The sequence below is a fragment of the Macrosteles quadrilineatus genome, unplaced genomic scaffold (genome assembly GCF_028750875.1).
Source record: "Macrosteles quadrilineatus isolate MER2022 unplaced genomic scaffold, UCM_ALF_1.0 Scaffold_3__2_contigs__length_128488019, whole genome shotgun sequence".
Lineage (NCBI taxonomy): Eukaryota > Metazoa > Arthropoda > Insecta > Hemiptera > Cicadellidae > Macrosteles > Macrosteles quadrilineatus.
The window spans coordinates 37,264,217-37,274,210 of record NW_026542596.1 but is presented as its reverse complement, the minus strand read 5'-3'; positions in this window follow the sequence as shown (position 1 = coordinate 37,274,210).

Sequence of the window (9,994 nt, the reverse complement as noted above, 5' to 3'; positions counted from 1 at the left end):
AGTCTGCTGGTAGGATGTAGTTGTCCGTCAAACATGACTCTAGCTGGGGATGGAACAACTTGTACAGGTAGATGAAGAGTTGTAACCAGTCTGCTGGTAGGATGTAGTTGTCCGTCAAACATGACTCTAGCTGGGGATGGGACAACTTGTACAGGTAGATGAAGAGTTGTAACCAGTCTGCTGGTAGGATGTAGTTGTCCGTCAAACATGACTCTAGCTGGGGATGGAACAACTTGTACAGGTAGATGAAGAGTTGTAACCAGTCTGCTGGTAGGATGTAGTTGTCCGTCAAACATGACTCTAGCTGGGGATGGAACAACTTGTACAGGTAGATGAAGAGTTGTAACCAGTCTGCTGGTAGGATGTAGTTGTCCGTCAAACATGACTCTAGCTGGGGATGGAACAACTTGTACAGGTAGATGAAGAGTTGTAACCAGTCTGCTGGTAGGATGTAGTTGTCTGTCAAACATGACTCTAGCTGGGGATGGAACAACTTGTACAGGTAGATGAAGAGTTGTAACCAGTCTGCTGGTAGGATGTAGTTGTCCGTCAAACATGACTCTAGCTGGGGATGGGACAACTTGTACAGGTAGATGAAGAGTTGTAACCAGTCTGCTGGTAGGATGTAGTTGTCTGTCAAACATGACTATAGCTGGGGATGGAACAACTTGTACAGGTAGATGAAGAGTTGTAACCAGTCTGCTGGTAGGATGTAGTTGTCCGTCAAACATGACTCTAGCTGGGGATGGGACAACTTGTACAGGTAGATGAAGAGTTGTAACCAGTCTGCTGGTAGGATGTAGTTGTCTGTCAAACATGACTCTAGCTGGGGATGGAACAACTTGTACAGGTAGATGAAGAGTTGTAACCAGTCTGCTGGTAGGATGTAGTTGTCCGTCAAACATGACTCTAGCTGGGGATGGAACAACTTGTACAGGTAGATGAAGAGTTGTAACCAGTCTGCTGGTAGGATGTAGTTGTCCGTCAAACATGACTCTAGCTGGGGATGGAACAACTTGTACAGGTAGATGAAGAGTTGTAACCAGTCTGCTGGTAGGATGTAGTTGTCTGTCAAACATGACTCTAGCTGGGGATGGAACAACTTGTACAGGTAGATGAAGAGTTGTAACCAGTCTGCTGGTAGGATGTAGTTGTCCGTCAAACATGACTCTAGCTGGGGATGGGACAACTTGTACAGGTAGATGAAGAGTTGTAACCAGTCTGCTGGTAGGATGTAGTTGTCTGTCAAACATGACTATAGCTGGGGATGGAACAACTTGTACAGGTAGATGAAGAGTTGTAACCAGTCTGCTGGTAGGATGTAGTTGTCCGTCAAACATGACTCTAGCTGGGGATGGGACAACTTGTACAGGTAGATGAAGAGTTGTAACCAGTCTGCTGGTAGGATGTAGTTGTCTGTCAAACATGACTCTAGCTGGGGATGGAACAACTTGTACAGGTAGATGAAGAGTTGTAACCAGTCTGCTGGTAGGATGTAGTTGTCCGTCAAACATGACTCTAGCTGGGGATGGAACAACTTGTACAGGTAGATGAAGAGTTGTAACCAGTCTGCTGGTAGGATGTAGTTGTCCGTCAAACATGACTCTAGCTGGGGATGGAACAACTTGTACAGGTAGATGAAGAGTTGTAACCAGTCTGCTGGTAGGATGTAGTTGTCCGTCAAACATGACTCTAGCTGGGGATGGAACAACTTGTACAGGTAGATGAAGAGTTGTAACCAGTCTGCTGGTAGGATGTAGTTGTCCGTCAAACATGACTCTAGCTGGGGATGGAACAACTTGTACAGGTAGATGAAGAGTTGTAACCAGTCTGCTGGTAGGATGTAATAATTTTGTCTGTCAAACATGACTATAGCTGGTGTAGGAACAACTTGTACAGGTAGCTGCAGAGTTGTTACCAGTCTGCTGGTAGAATGTAATAATTTTGTCTGTCAAACATGACTATAGCTGGTGAAGGAACAACATGTACAGGTAGCTGCAGAGTTGTAACCAGTCTGCTGGTAGAATTGTAGTTGATCCGCTCTATGAAAACTGTACCATTACCAGGTACTGTTTGTAATCAATAATTTAAATAAATGATCAGAGGAAAGCTGACTTGGATTTCAATGAAAAGTACAAGTATAAGTATTGCCGTGTTCTGCTTCTGCACCTCACAAAACTCAGGGTGATAAATAGTAGGACATTACAGCTATACACAGCTGCTTTTAGTCATCTTTCATTTTGCTAACTCATACCAAACAGTCATCTGAAGTTATTTTAGTAATAGAAGATTAACTGATGATTCCATTCTAAATGTTGTCAAACACAATACCAGTACGGTACCAAACTGAGAAAATATCAAATTAATCAAAAGCTGGAATCACACCATATATTCTTAACCTAAAACACTAAACTCAGTTTGGAAAACCTTGGAATTTGCAAACTTACTCTATAGTTGACTACTATTTGCACACATATTTTTAACTGTTGTCATTTGCATACAATCAGTAGTAGTTTGTATTGCTTCAACCAAATTGTTTCTAGCAGTATAGTGATATTTTTTGTTTTCTAGCTATTGTAACCACTTCTGTGCCAACAACAGATTCGATGTCAGAAACGTCAACTTCTGAAATGATGTCTGTATTCAGCTCTACTGATGTTTCTGTAACAGATACTGAGGAAGGATTTTCCGATCATTCATTTTGGACAGGGATTTCTGATGTTTTATTTAACAAAACCACATCAACAATCGTTCCAACTCCGACGGAAATTACACCCACAACCATTCCAACTTCAACAATAATCACATCCACAACCATTCCAATTCAAACCATTCATCTGCAGTCTAATCACCACCTTCTCATATTTATATTGACAGTCATACTCTTTATTCTGATCCTAATGGTAGCTTTACAAATTCTACTTACTGTCCGCACACAAAGAACAAACAATGCATTAAGGACTTATGTAATTCACAAAACTCACTCTGAGTCTATTGAGTTAGTGAGTTAGTGAGTTACCGGTATCTTTTTACTTCCTTTCATAAATAAGTATTATTTCTCTTATAATCTATTCCACACAGTTATAATATATTAATTAATTTGTATCTTATCACCAAGCCATTATAAAGACTACAAGAAATTATGGTGAATTTATGTTAAATCCACATTTAAAATACACACATTTGTAATTTTTATATTAAGTAAAACAGGTAAAATAAATTTTGTTTCAGAACAACTGTGTTTAGTAATTTTCCCTCTGATCTGTTTATTCCCTTTGGATTGTTAACTGATAATGATAATGTGATTGTGTCTAGTTGGTGCAAGCATAATCTTTCTGTTTATTCCATATTCAGGGTGTCCCACAAAGAGGTTTATATGTTTGATTTTATATTACTAATCCATAGGGATGGACGAGATTGGATTTTTAGTTTGAGACGGGATTTCCCTTCTCATACATAACGGGAAATTCACGTTCCACATTTTAACCTGATTTTTTAAACAATTTTAAATATCTACTGATTTATGACAGACTGGTTAAATTCAAAAATTATAATAATTGACAGAAATATTTAAAATCTTTTAGTTCAAAACATTAATAAAAACATCATTATAAAAAAAAATATTAATGAGGCCTAACTTATTAAAAATAACTCTTCGTCATAGGAAACATGGAGATTTTAGTTAGTATAGTTCAACTTTGAAAAATACCAAATTTATAAGTCTAAAACAACAGTATTACTAGTTAAAGTATCAAATAACAATTTTTTGTCTTGTGTTATTTTTAGAATAATTTTGGAGTGACTTATTTTGGCTATGTTTACAGTAGTAAAACATGTCTCACACTGCTAACACTAACAAAACTTCTCATCATTTGCTATGTCAAAAAAATTATAAAACAATTGAAGCAATATTTCCATGTAAAGAATTAAATAAAAACACCTTCGCAAAGGAAACGCAACATCACGGCGCTCATGTAAATTGCGGGTATTGCATTGACTTTCTGCAGGGGTTTTTTATTTCAATTATTTTTAAATAATTTTTTTTTATCTCGTCTTGAAAAAATCTCGAAATAGAATCTCGTCTTCTAGAACGAGATTTAAAATTTCCCGATTTTTGAGACCCGTCTATCCCTATACTAATCCATTTATGTAGGGTGAGAGTACCAGTAAATGGTCGTTTAAGTTTGGGTTTCCACATGTCTGACATTGTTAAAAACATGCTATTTAGCATACAGTATAGCGAATGGTTTAAAACTTTTGTCGGTATTCTTCTGTACTTATTTGACCTAATAAGGTACACATTTTTACCAAATTTGAAGTATCTTGAGTCATTAAATAATTTATATCAAACTTATACAGACTGTATGATAAATGTTCCAGAGAGTTCCGGGGCACCGTTATAGATTCCTGACATAAAAAAATGTATTTTAGCCAAAGAAAGATGGATACTCTGTATTAAGATAATACACCTAAAATGTTTGTGTACATTAGGAATACTTGTTAAAATCCCTTAAATATAATATTAAGGGGAACTTTAATAATTGAGATTTAACATTTAGCAACTAAACCTGAGTGTGTTGCTAGCTAAGTTATGGATCGGACAATGTAGTTTAAATTCAGCACGATACAAATGGAAGGAAATCAATTCAGAGATCCAAATACTACCAGTACTGCCAGTATGCAGGGTTCTGTCCTGGGGTCATTTTCATTAATCCTATTCACAAATGATTTCTCCAGATTCATTGGAAACAAAGAAATAAAAATGATCACATATGCAGATGAAACGACCCTTTTACTATCAAATAAGTCACCACAATCACTTCATGCGGATATACTATCATCAACTGACAAGACGCTCCATCATTAGTTCAAAATGATTTGGCTATAAATCCTTGTAAAACAACACAGATCAAATTTTAGCAGAAAACGGGATCAAATTCATAAAACTCATTCCTATTGCACCTTTTGTGATTTTCACTATAAAATATCATAGTTACTCCCTAATGGGAGAAATTATGTGTCGGATTGATGATATGGTTTATTATACAGTATTTGATATTGAAGTGAATTGTAATTTAAATCAAAGTAAAAAAGTTTAATTGTTTCAAAATTAGGTTAAAAGTTTAGTTTCTTCTATGAACTTAAATTGAGGGGAAAGAATGCTAATGATACAGAGACTGCAAATATACTCAGAAAAGGCCAAGATTTGTTGTAAATACTATTTTTTGAACCCAAGAGTTCTTATTTTTAAGTTTTCAGATCTAAAAATCCTGTTTGCAGAGTTAAATGTTAACAGCTTATTTGTAGATATTGCTAGGCTAGACACAAGGCTTAGACGACTTATTTTAAACTCAATGGAAATACCCGAAGTTAAAGAGTCATGCAATATGTAAAGGATGGTAGAAGAGATGTCAAGTAAGCTGGGTAATAGTGATTGATGTTAGCCTTAAAGAAAAGTTAATTAGAAGAATTAGTGAAACACATAGAGGTGAAAAACTTAGATGAAGTGTTTGATTTGAATGTTTTGACTACAAAACCTGAAATACCAAACCCAGTTCAGTGAAACTAGGGAGAATGTGGCTATAGTAGAATAGAAGTAGATAACTCTAAATTTTGTAAGTTGCCTAATCCTGTCGAGAGACACCTTGAGGAAACTTTATGATTATATCTAAAACTATTGAAAGTATTTTTAGAACACATATATATTGATGTTTGGTGACCAAAATGAAAATCAAACTAAAGCATGATGATGAATAATTATTGAAGTCATTTATTTCCATCATAAATTCTATTGTTTTAATTAACTGTAATGAAACTATATAATCAAGAAAATTGAGATAGGATTACTAAAGTTTTGTAACATGTGAAATAGCCTATGTAGCTACTAGCATTGACTATAAATTCTTAAGGATTTATAGTCAATGCTACTAGCTAAACATGCTTTTCCAATGTGTCACTTTTGGTTTCTACTTACTTACATTTCGACAACGATATCGATACTTTTCCTACTTAGGAAGTAAACAGGGCCGGTTCTAGGAATTTTTCAGAGTTAAGCGAACACCCGAATCAGCGCCACTTAGAATTCCCCCCCCCCCCCCAACCAATGAACATAACTTAACCGTATTTGTGAATTTTTTCCCAATAATTTTGGGAAGAATTTGTTTTATAAGTTTAGGTAGAACAATACTAACTTGCAATAAAAGGCTGTTTATTATTCGCAGAAATGTGACATTTATACCGTACACTTTTACTCATCATATAAACTATAGCAAAACCAAGGACACACAAAAAAAACAGGTCGTAATGTAATGCTCGTCAAGCATGACGTCACGATAGAAGACGGCAATGACGTAATGTTTGCCGTTTGTGATCAGCTGCTTGTTTTAATCTTTCCTTGGAAAATAAATAAATAAATACCTACGTCATTGCCGTCTTCTATCGTGGCTTCTTTGGGCTGACTGGACTCGCCACCAGATGATTTCTACAAAAGTCTACTCATTGATTTGGCTTTTTTTTCTTCCTCTTCCAAATTCGCCTTACGCTTTCTATGATAAGCGCCAGACGGTTTCTTTTTTTCTGCCATTGTTTTCATAGTTTCGACTCGCAATATGCTTTACTCATTCATTCAGTTTATACTTTCTTTTTATTTAATGCGCTAATTATAAATTAAACTTAAAACACTCGTAATAATTCGCTTATCAACAATCATGAATCATCAAAACAATGCCAAAATACACGATACCGATACGGTATAGCCCTGGGCCTACGTATACAACTAAAAGAGTGCAATACAACGTAGTGCTCTGCTCTAGGATCAGAGGCAGAAAGGAGTGAAAGAAAGGGGAAGTTTCTTGTTGTGACAAGTGGCGCTGCGCGCTTGCTTATCTCGAGCATGAGTGATTCGTAAAAATGAAACCCAGGTGCCGCGCTGGCGCTGACGCTACCGACTGCCGAGCGTCAGCTCAGTTCAAATCGAAACTGCAAATGGCAGTGAGTCCTTGAGTTGTAGTGCTGTACAAATATACACAATTTTCAAGTGCTGTTGGTACAAACAGAATAAATGCCTTTATTGTGGTGCTTTGAATACTTGAACTCTGAGCAAAAATAAACAAAATTACGTTGTTCACGTAAAAATAAATGTTCCGTTGGCGCCACGGCGCCACTTTTTCGTGGCGCCATATGCGGCCGCGTAGTTCGCGTATGGGTTAAACCGCCCCTGGAAGTAAAACTACAAACGTCCAAACCCCCAGATTTGTGCGTTTTTTGTCACATTTCCTCCAAATGTTTGTTGGATATATATGTACCGATTATCGTTTAGAGATAACGTAATCTTTTAAATAAGAAACCTTTGTTTGGATAAAGGTGGTTTCTTCAAACTGTCATTAATATCTTAACATTAAAAGTTGCTTACAAATAATACTATTAATGGGAAATAACTTTGATTTTCGAAAACTTAATCTATCTATATATTAATAGGCAAGCATGTTTCTTTAAAACCTTTTTTCTCAGCTCGTGTTCATCGTAGGGAAAATCTACGCATACCGTTAGAAAACTATTTTCCTGTAGGTGTGCAGAATCCCTTTATAAATTTAAATAGGCTCAAAGATAAGCACAAAAAATGAGTTTAAAAATTTGAAAATATTAACATGGATCTTATGCGTTGCCATGCTGGTAACGAAAATAACAACGAAATATAAACAGAAAACCAAAACAAATGGAAGAAACTCAAATCACATGTTTTATTTACAGTGTGGGGTGAAAATAGATAAGTGAGTACATTACGTATTTTTGGTCGAGTTTCGACCACTGGACGACCTCTCTTAAAAATTAATACAAGGGAGATTAATAACTTTGGAACTGCACCACATCTAGTGAAAGTTTTTTTGAACAAACCATAGTGAGTTTTTTGTGGCATGTATATATTTATTTATTTTTATATTTGCCAACGGATTAACACCTATAATACAGTTTGATTAGAAGGACAGTTTGAATTTGTCGTAAGTACTATAGTTCTTTTCTTAAATGTAAACGTTGGTTTTTGGTACTGCTACTTTTCCTTAGAACCAGTGGTAGCAGTTAAGAACCATTTTTACGTACAAACACATGACTATTTACAACTATAGTTATCGTTAGTGCTGCACCTTATTTCTTATTAAATTTAATTGATGTCTTACTGTATTTTTTTTTGTGTTTTCTGTCTGGTATCCAAAATGTTAGTTGATGCTATGAAAATGATAAAACATTAGTGAAAGATTTTTTTAGCAAACCATAATGAATTTTTAAAGCTTGGCGTTGTTAACGTATAAATGTTTTGTGGACTGTGTATTTATTAACTTATTTATAAATAAGACTGGGACGGGTGGCGTCGTCCTGTAATCCAGCTACTAGGAGGTCACAAATTGTGGATATTTATAGGCATGCACTGTGGATGCGATACTCCCTGGCGTAGATTAACGTCCGCACAGGTGAGTACTATGACTATCCGCAGTACTATCCTGATAATAAGACCAATTCGTCAAGGAAAAAATGTGGTTCGGATTCCACTATAAACTGTAGGTCCCTTAGTCGCCATTAGCTGTATGGGCTATTAATTAACAGCTGTGTCTAAGGAATATGTCGGCCTTAGTCACTAACAAGACTACAAGATCGCGCCACTCATCATGCACTCATCTCCATTCATACTTGGCTTAAAATACCTACTTTGTATGGTCGCCATTTCAAAGAAAAGTATAAAGTATATATTTGCCAACGGATTTACACCAATTTTACAGTTTGATTAGGCCTAAAACGATTATGATAAAATTTTATAACACTATCAAAACTTTTAAATAATTATTTTGTTTGTAATTTGCTTTGGTTAAAGCGTAGCAAATCCCCTAATTCAATTCAGTATTTGTGTGTGTATGTCTGTTGGTAACGCATTAATGTCCTTATTCCTCAGTGTTTCGTGGAAAAGACAAGAGCACCTTTGTTAATGAAAATTTCAACACGAATAAAGTGTGCAGTAGTGAGGTTGAGGTAGTATTTTAATTACTTTTAACCCGTGTGAAAAAGTAACTTTCTGTTGTGAGAACAGTTTATTTCATAACACCTGTTAATTTCTATTAATTATAATCATATGTTTATTTGTTATTCTATGTTTGTAAAAAGGTAAATAAAGTGAGTTGAGTTTGAGTTATGACATAAAACAGTGCATCCACTTAATTCTTAGTAAAATAGTACATGGTGGCAGCGGTTTAGAGCTATGCCTCAAAAGAGAAATCCAAGAAGGAAACAATCTGACTATGAAGATAATGAAAATGAACAAGAACAAAATGAAAGAAGCAGAGAAAATGAATACAACAATTCAACTAAGAAGTCAATCATTGTATCAAACACTCATTCAGTTATTCAACCTCCAGCTAGTTTCTCCTTTGTACCAGCAGATTGGCCAAGATGGAAAACACGATTTCAAAGATATCGTTCAGCATCTGGGTTATCTGAAGAGTCTGAGAACAAACAAATCAACACTCTGATATACACATTAGGTGAGAAAGCTGATGAGATTTTTGCATCTTTCAATTTAGCAACCGAATCAACGCTAACATTTGAAGAAGCCTTAGATTTATTTGACAAACATTTTATTCCACGTAGGAACTTAATTTTCGAAAGAGCAAAGTTTTTGAAGAGACAACAAAAAACTAACGAATCAGTTGAAGAGTTTATAGTTAGTCTCCATTCCTTGGCTAGGACCTGTGACTGGGGTTCACTTAATGATGAAATGGTGTTGATGGTACTAATACTGGGTCTCCTATATGAAGAGGATTGAGAGTTTGCACTTTGTGCCTTCTATCATAGTTGTGTTTATACTTCTCACGATATGTTCCTTCTCTCCCCTTAAGATCCTTAGTTTCAAGAATTTATTATTGGCAAGAGAATAACAATACAAACAGATCACAAACCACTACTTCAAATTTTGAAATCCAAACATCTTGATGAATTGTCTCCAAGAATT